The sequence below is a fragment of the Coenobita brevimanus genome, unplaced genomic scaffold, assembly GCF_032717465.1.
Source record: "Coenobita brevimanus isolate Jiangsu-jjx unplaced genomic scaffold, ASM3271746v2 jjx.HiC_scaffold_3718, whole genome shotgun sequence".
NCBI classification, from domain to species: Eukaryota; Metazoa; Arthropoda; class Malacostraca; order Decapoda; family Coenobitidae; genus Coenobita; species Coenobita brevimanus.
The window spans coordinates 3,647,089-3,656,343 of record NW_027644770.1 but is presented as its reverse complement, the minus strand read 5'-3'; positions in this window follow the sequence as shown (position 1 = coordinate 3,656,343).

Sequence of the window (9,255 nt, the reverse complement as noted above, 5' to 3'; positions counted from 1 at the left end):
GGGGACTTCATGGTCATGTTGGATTTAAAGGAGAACAAAGGACGGACGGTAATGGTAGATGATCATCAGTGGATTGAGAAATATAAATTAAAAATGCTCAATGATGACATATATTGTCAGGCAGAATACACATGGACTAGCGACAACCAGAAAAGTGTGATAGATTATGAACTTGTCTCAGATAATTTCTATGGTAACTAGGTAAGTATGAAGATAGGTGAGGAGCAGGAACAGATAGACGTATCGGATCATAATTTAACTGAAATTCGACTTAGTGTCAGACAAGCAAGGAAAAACCATAATAGGAAGAACTGGATTTGCAGAGAGTACTACGAATCTGATGGAGAATCTTTGAAGAAATATATGAATTGGAGAAAAATATTGTAAGTGAGAAGGTGAAAAATATAAGGGATTTGGGAGAAAGAATGGTGAAAATTGCAGACAGTGTTCTCAAATGTAAATAGAGGAGGAAGATTATAGGGATACAATAAAGGGAAGAGGAGCCAGTGAGGTTCACAGAAGTCAGAAATGAGATTAAGGAAAGACAAAGATTAAATAGGAACTGTAGTTTGCAGAAACGAACAGGGGAAATGGAAAAACCTGTATATGGAACAAGAGAAAGAAGTACAGTTAGTAGTTTTAAAAGAAATGAGCATAAATGAAGAAAAGGTAGCAAAGGAAATAAAAGAGGATAAAAGTAACGATAAGAACTCATGGAAATACATACGGATGTTGAAGGGAGAGACGGAAAGGGAAAGGACCTGGCTATTGGACAATGTGTATGATGAAGATAACAAGAAATTAGATAGAGAAAGGGGAAAAGAAGAAGTTGAGGCATGCTGGAGTGCTGTATATGGAAAATATGTAAACGATATTACAGAAGTGTGGAATAGAGAAAAAAGGCAGGAATATATAAAAGAAAGGGGCGCTATTAAATTGAAGATAGAGAGAGGGAAACAGTGCCAGGTAGTTAGAAGGAGTGGTGAGGAAAATGGATGCATGGAGTATATAGACCTATGTAGTGAAGAAATTAGGGAGCACCTAGACATTAGAAATTCAAAGTGACGTGTTCTATATGGAAGAGGAAATAATAAATGAGGGAAAAGGTTCCAAGAATAATGAAAAAAAAAAAAAAAAGCTGCAGGTCCAGGCGGTATAAAGCCAGAATTTTTAAAAGTTTTCCTAGAAAGTAAAGCATTATTAAGCCCATTAGTCAATATAATGAAACATTGCTCACAGCTGACATACCAGATGGCTGGAGGGAATCAAATACAATCGTGATACCTAAAGCTTGGAAGACTAAAGTTAATGAGTTCAGGTCTATAGCACTAACAAATACAGGTTACAAACTAATGATGGCAGTGCTGGGAATGACCACGTAAACAACACGCAAAGATGAATGTAAAATGCCCGCGACCGAACCTTCCGCCCCGCCACCCCCCACACCACCACCTGGCCACCACCACCCCACCACCCGAGGAAGAGATAACGGTCAGGTTAATGACCCGGGACAAGAGGGTCATCCAACCACCACTGACCTGTGCCCCTTCTTCCCGCAACTGCCCCAACACCAGGTGAGCCTAGATCCGCAACAACTTACACGGCGGGTTGACCATCGACAACAGTGGGGTGGGACTGATATAACATCAATGCCATAAGAAAAAGACCCAGACCAAGATAAGACCGTACTAGAAAGTGCCGATTCTAAGGCAATACTTCCACCATCCAACTGGACTGAACTGAACACACATGAGGCATAGCACCTCGGCCTTGATGTCCTCCGGTAGCCCAACACCAGCCAGCAGAACAGGGAACGTAAAGTCACGAACACCGCACTGCCGCAGGCGATCAAGGCTGTGCTGTCTGACGGGCTGGCCACAGACGTGGTGACCTATCGCGTCCAGACCACGTTACGAAGATATAAACAAAAAGATTAACTCCGACTTTGCTGTCGCATTTGACTGGCGTACCTACATATTTGTGCTACCCTTGTGTTCCTTTATGCGGCTCCTCTCACTGCCTAACTAACCAAAATAAAAAAGGATAGCCAACCAGGTGAGTAAATTCCCAGTTTCTTCCCACTTGACCTTGAAAAGATAGATTCTTTCCGAAATATTTATTGTTGTAAAAGGTACGGAGTGCTAATACAACAAAAGAACGTGGTGGGTCTTGCAACACACCTTCTTCAGCAAATACAAGTAGCAATTGGACATTCGTTGGTGTGGCCACATTTTTTTTGTGTTCCGTGTGTAGCCACATACCCTTTGATTAAAAATAGGTTACATTCTATGTTATGAAATACAGAGACATTCGTATGACGTATTACGTACAGGAGTAAACGGCAGTACTAGAACAGTAAAGGAATACACTGAGACATGTCAGTACCAGTCGTGGCCGAGGTGATGACATAGCATCGCCTTATCAGTAGGTCGGTGAGTGATGACCAATACACCCTCCACCACCGTCACACCTACTACACCCTCCCTACACTAAACTCTCGCTTCGTTTCAGATCTTCCCTTCCTTTTGTCGTGCATTTAATATAGACATATTCTCCTCTGATGCACAGTAGCATTTTGCTTACATTGGCTTGAAGCAGTACATTTTTTCAGCAACACACAAGGCACACACACGTTGTAAAAGTACACCTCACTTTCTCCGTCAGATATCATCACAACTGTTTAGTTGACAATACAGTCTATACATGACCCCCCCCCCTTTTTATGTTTTTGTAATAGCATTTCTCCGTTACTCTGCCTTGGAAGCGCATTTAGCGGCAATTACTAGGTAGCGGAGTTTTCTAACTTTTATTCATTTACTATTAGGAATGTAATCATTTTTTCTATTCAGTTACCACTTGGAATGTAGGCTATTCACTGGTTACAAAATAGCATACAGGAATGACTCTGTAGCGTAACGCTATCACAGGGAACAAAGGCACCAACATGCCGTTCATTTTATTTCTCTTGTTAATCACTTATCAGTTTAACCTAAAACTACTTCAGACTACATTTAATGAGTCTATGAAGAATATATATGTAAGTACTAACCTTTTTAGGAGGGCAAAGTAACCTACAAATCCAAGGGAAGTATGACTGCGAGAGGGATGCGCAGCTTGAGCAGTTCCTAAACGCGTTATAGACAGAGGTGAGAGGGGAACCCGCTGCAGGGGTGAGACGAGGGAAAATGCCGTTTGCCAACTTTTCTCTTAGCTAAGTTGGTAGTATGAATTTGATATGAGAGGAAGGGTTATCGAATACGATTGCTCTCGTGCACTCGTCTGCTTTTAATAATTCAGTTTTACTAGGATTTTAGGAAATCTAGGGGAAAGCGGAACTTTACGTCACCCCGGAAGAACAGTGACGTCAGGTTCGCGGGTATTTGAGTTAAGGATGGCGGGGAGTTCAAATCCAGTCTCACTCCCATTGCATTCATGAAGCCTTACTATTAAAGGAAGTACATATATTATTGTGCTTATTTTAGGCGACAAGTTAGTCAAGGGAAAAGTCTTACACAGAACTTATAAGTGACCTCTACGGGCTACTGGCACCATTACAACCCTGCCGCCCCCTACCGCCCCCTTTTTCCTCACGGTCCCACGGTACCTCACCGCCCCCCTGGATCTTTCCACCGCCCCCCATTGGGAACCACTGATCTAAATGAACTCGTAAGACTCCTGCCTACAGGTACATACTGCCTAAGATGAAAAAAGCTTTCAATGACAGCCAGAATACAATCAAAAAGGCAGCTCGATACTGAAGTTAAATGAACAGCGAGCGGGCTAGGAACATATCTACATTGACATCCTTTAATATACCTAGTAAATTATTGTGATTATTACACACACACACACACACACACACACACACACACACACACACACACACACACACACACACAAACACACACACACACACACACACACACACACACAGAGTGGAGAGGGAGGAAGAGGAAAGATGAGCGATATGTATAGGTGATGGGGGAATAGGGTTGTCCTGTCCCTCCATAGCAGTTGAACAGGACAATGGGGAAATAGACCTGTGCCACATTAGGGCAAGTAGAACCAGGACAAACCAGGAAGGAAAGGTTAGTTGACCTCGTGTGGGGAAGCAGGGCAACGAAGGACACATACGATGCCCTCTCAAATGCAACACTGTGGCTAAAATTCAACGCTGTGGCTAAAATTCAACGCTGTGGCTAAAATCCAACACTGTGACTAAGGTGTGCCATTTACCTGCCCCCTATTGGCACACTTTCACCCTGTCCATTTCTAAGTGCTGACGACTGTACCTCTCTCTCTCTCTCTCTCTCTCTCTCTCTCTCTGCAGTACCTTGTCAGCTTGTATCCTATGAAATGTAGATATTTCAGCAGCTCAGTGGAATGATATTTGTCCTTCCATTTCTCCTCCGTCAGCATGTCATATGGAACCAACTGTAGGTGAATGCCACCTCGTGAAGAAGAGAAAGCACATGTATTTATGTAGATAGACTGATAAATAGACAGATATGCAGACAGATACAGTACAAGAAATACAAACATCACAATAAATGTTAAAATCAACGAACAATATCCTGGTGATGCAGCCGTTCACGTCTGCCTCACCCCGGTGCCTCACTCTCATACTCGATGTTGCGACTGATGGCGTCCCTTACTGGCTGGCGGTACCTCTCTCGCTCCTGTGGGGGTAGAGTCTACTGTGCACTAGTGTGAATACGTCTGGTATATTACAAGTGTTACAGATCAGCAGGGAACAGACGCAACACAAACCTTGCATACTTGTAAAACTTTGCCCACACATTCAACTTCACAACATCAAGAGCATACAGAATGCATACATAATACACAGAGTATACACAGCCAACAGAACACACACACACACACACACACACACACACACACACACACACACACACACAGTACCACACCAAAGACTTTTATGGAAACTGTACCATCAAGGAGGAATTCAAGGCAAACTGTTTTGTTGGATGCAAGATTTTCTCATAAAAAGAGAAATGAGAACAGTACTAAGGGGAAACTACTCATCATGGAAAGAAGTGACTAGTGGAGTACCACAGGGTCCAGTGCTGGCACCAATCATGTTTTTAGTGTATATAAATTATATAAACAGTAACACTGGAAATGAAAGCTATCTGAATATGTTTCCAGATGATGCAAAAATACAAAGGAGAATTACTAACACAGACTCTTGTAAAGAGCTACAAGAAGAATTAAATAAACTTCATGAATGGAGTAATACATGGCAAATGGAATTCAATGTGGACAAGTGTCATGTAATCAAGTTTGGTAAAAGTGGAAAAAGACCTGATTGGGATTATACGTTAGGAAATAAAACCCTATACACATCAGAAAGAGAGAAAGACCTAGGTGTGATTATCAATAACAGAATATCTCCGGCTGACCACGTCAGCGAGAAGGTACGGAACATGTATACACTGCTTGCAAATGTGAGAATAGCATTCACATACATAAATGAAGACATGCTAAGAAGGATAATAACATCATTCATTAGACCAACCCTGGACTATGCATCAGTAGTCTGGAGTTCTCATCTCAAAAAACACATAGACAAGATTGAAAAAGTTCAAGGGGCCGCTACAAGATGGATACCAAGCTTAAGGGACCTAAGCTACGAAGAAAGACTAAATAAACTGAATCTACCAACACTACAGGAGAGAAGGAAAGAGGTGACATGATAATGCTATATAAATGCATATCAGGGAAGGAGAAAATAGACGTAAATGATTACTTAACATATGGGGAAGCATCAGCAAGAGGACACTGCAAAAAACTGCATAAGAAGAGAGGTGATAAAGACGTAAGGAAATTCAGTTTCCCAAACAGAGCAATTGATCAATGGAATGCACTACCGAATGAAATAGTGTGTGCCAAAACAATTCCCCTCTCCCTTCTCCCTCCTCCCCTGGCCTGACCACCTCAGTCCTCACCCACGGCATTCTCAATCACTGCCTGCCACAGACACCCCACGCACACAGTACACAAACATCTCTCATTTCCCTCCCTATGCCTCTAATGAAGGATGGTGGACAGTCCAGCCTGGAGTCCACTGGGTTCAGGTTCAGATAATCCGGACATGTATTAAAAGTGAAGTTGAGAGAGAGAGAGAGAGAGGTGGTGGTTATTTTTGCTATCACTGACCGACCACACACGACCAACTGATAAAGGCGGTGCGATATGCCGGCGATGCTGCTGTGCTCTTCTCTGCTTCTTCTCTCTCTCCTGTATTTTATGAATATTTATACATTTTACTAAAGGTAGTAGTAGTGTGTGTGTGTGTGTGTGTGTGTGTGTGTGTGTGTGGTTTCATCATTTCATATTCTCTTCCTTCGTCGTCTATTAACTTTCTCTCTCTCTCTCTCTGACACACACACACACACACACACACACACACACACTTCCCAACCTTTTGTTGTATATGTGCTCTATTTACCAGTACAACAATAAAACATTTCAAATAAGCAAAATAAGCCTGGCGCGATGGGAGCGGGGCGTGGGGGTGGGGGTGGGGGCTGGCACTGGCATCGATGTGGACACTTATCAAACTTCGTGATTTCAAAGCTATAGTGCAAATAGATCCATATATTCCTATGTAAGCCTCGTATATATTTATTCTTCAGTTATTTGGCAGCTTTAAATTTAACGTCAAAACTCAGAGGAAGCATTTCGCTGATAAAATAGATCAAACGATGGCAGAGGCCTGAGCTTCAATACCATGGCGCGTTTTTCAATTTTATACCCTGTTTGCAAGCCATTATGCTTTTGGAAAGGATCTGCAGTATGGAGGGACATAGTTGAGGCACTACATAATCCCTCTAGCTAGAAAAATATCGCCTACAATGCATAAAATTGCCTCAAAATAACACGAAAACAGAATGAGAGCGCGAGAGAGAGAGAGAGAGAGACGCTTCTTCCGGTCTGTGTGTCCACGCTCAGTCACCCTATTGCCACGAAGAAGCGGGGATGTATGGCTAATTATTGTGATGTGATGTTGCCATTAAAAGTGTTTGTACATCTCCCTGTAAGTATATAATAGTGTCATATTTAATAGTTAGTGCATCGTCATATTAGTGGTATTCGCCCACGTGAAGAGGATGAGAAAGTGGGTGTGAGCTGGGAGCTGAAATGTTGGGGGACAGGACGACATGGAGGCGATTTGTTTGTGGCCGCCCCTGACGGAATTAAGGCGTCTGGTTAATATAGATGGATAGATAGGTTATTTCACGTAGCTTAGTTGCTATGAGAGGGGGGAGTGAGCTGGGAGCAGGGCAGTAAAATGGTGGGGGACAGGGCGACATGAAGGCGATTTGTTTGTGGCCACCCCTTACGTGATTAAGGCGTCAGGTTATAGATAGGATATTTCACGTAGCTCAGTTGCAGAAGAAAACAGTATATACTCTGACTCAGCATTCTTTCCCTAGTACTTCTTCGTGACTAGCATTATATTCAAGTGTTAATCAGTTGCTACAGCTTATACAGGAAGTTGCCTTACTCGTTCAACATATTCCTTAGCGATTTATTTTTAGATGTGGCAGGTAAAATGCTTTTGTATGTATTATATGCAGTGTGTGGTGATATTGGAAGACTTTATGTATAGGATAGTAAGGTGTAATAAACAATAAATCGCTTAGGATAAGATTTTAGCGAACTTTATGCGAGTAAGGCGATATTGGAAGGTTTAATATAAAAGGACAGTAACTTGTAATAAATCAGTCGCGTAGGGAAGGGCGTTAGGAAGCTTTCTGCAGAGTAAGGCGATAGTGGAAGGAGTAGTAAACAAAATAAATCGCTTAGGAAAAGGTATAAGGGACGGTTATGCAGAGTATAACGATATTGGTAGGATTTGTCAGAGTAGGGTAAACAAAATGAATCACTTGGGAAGAGGTGTTAGGGAGTTTTATTCAGAGTATGACGGTATTGGCAAGTTTTTTATCGCAGAATAGGACAGTAAGGTTCCATAAACAAAATAAATCACCAAGGAAAATATATTAGGGAGTTTTATTCAGAGTAGACGATATTGGCAGACTGTCAGAGTAAGAGTAAGGTGTAACAGACAGAATGAATCGCCCAGGAAAAATTGTTAGGGAGCTTTATGAATAGTATGGGGATATTGGAAAGGTAGTATCAGTTAGTGTTACCCCTTGAATAGGCTCGTTTCAAGGGTTTTCTGTAATAAAGCATTATGTGTAATTAATATTATATGGCTCTAGGAAAAGTGTGATAGGGAGCTTCCTTACCCGACGAGAAATATGTGTGCAATAAACCCAGCCATTTGCTCAAGCCTTGAAAGTTTTTTATCAATCTTGAAAGATTTTACCCAACCCTTGAAAGAAAGTAATATATTTTGCCAGAGTGGAACCTTACTGCGCTTAATTTTCACCCTATCGCCAGGCAGAAGGAGGGATGTATGGCTAATTATTGTGATGTGATGTTGCCATTAAACGTGTTTGTACATCTCCCTGTAAGTATATAATAGTGTCAAATTAAATAGTTAGTGCATCGTCATATTAGTGGTATTCGCCCACGTGAAGAGGATGAGAGAGTGGGTGTGAGCTGGGAGCTGAAATGTTGGGGGACAGGACGACATGGAGGCGATTTGTTTGTGGCCGCCCCTGACGGGATTAAGGCGTCTGGTTGATATAGATGGATAGATAGGTCATTTCACGTAGCTTAGTTGCTATGAGAGGGGGGAGTGAGCTGGGAGCAGGGCAGTGAAATGGTGGGGGACAGGGCGACATGAAGGCGATTTGTTTGTGGCCACCCCTTACGTGATTAAGGCGTCAGGTTATAGATAGTATATTTCACGTAGCTCAGTTGCACAAGAAAACAGTATATACTCTGACTCAACATTCTTTCCCTAGTACTTCTTCGTGACTAGCATTATATTCAAGTGTTAATCAATTGCTACAGCTTATACAGGAAGTTGCCTTACTCGTGCAACATATTCCTTAGCGATTTATTTTTAGATGTGGCAGGTAAAATGCTTTTGTATGTAATATATGCAGTGTGTGGTGATATTGGAAGACTTTATGTATAGGATAGTAAGGTGTAATAAACAATAAATCGCTTAGGATAAGATGTTAGCGAACTTTATGCGAGTAAGGCGATATTGGAAGGTTTAATATAAAAGGACAGTAACTTGTAATAAATCAGTCGCGTAGGGAAGGGCGTTAGGAAGCTTTCTGCAGAGTAAGGCGATAGTGGAAGGAGTAATAA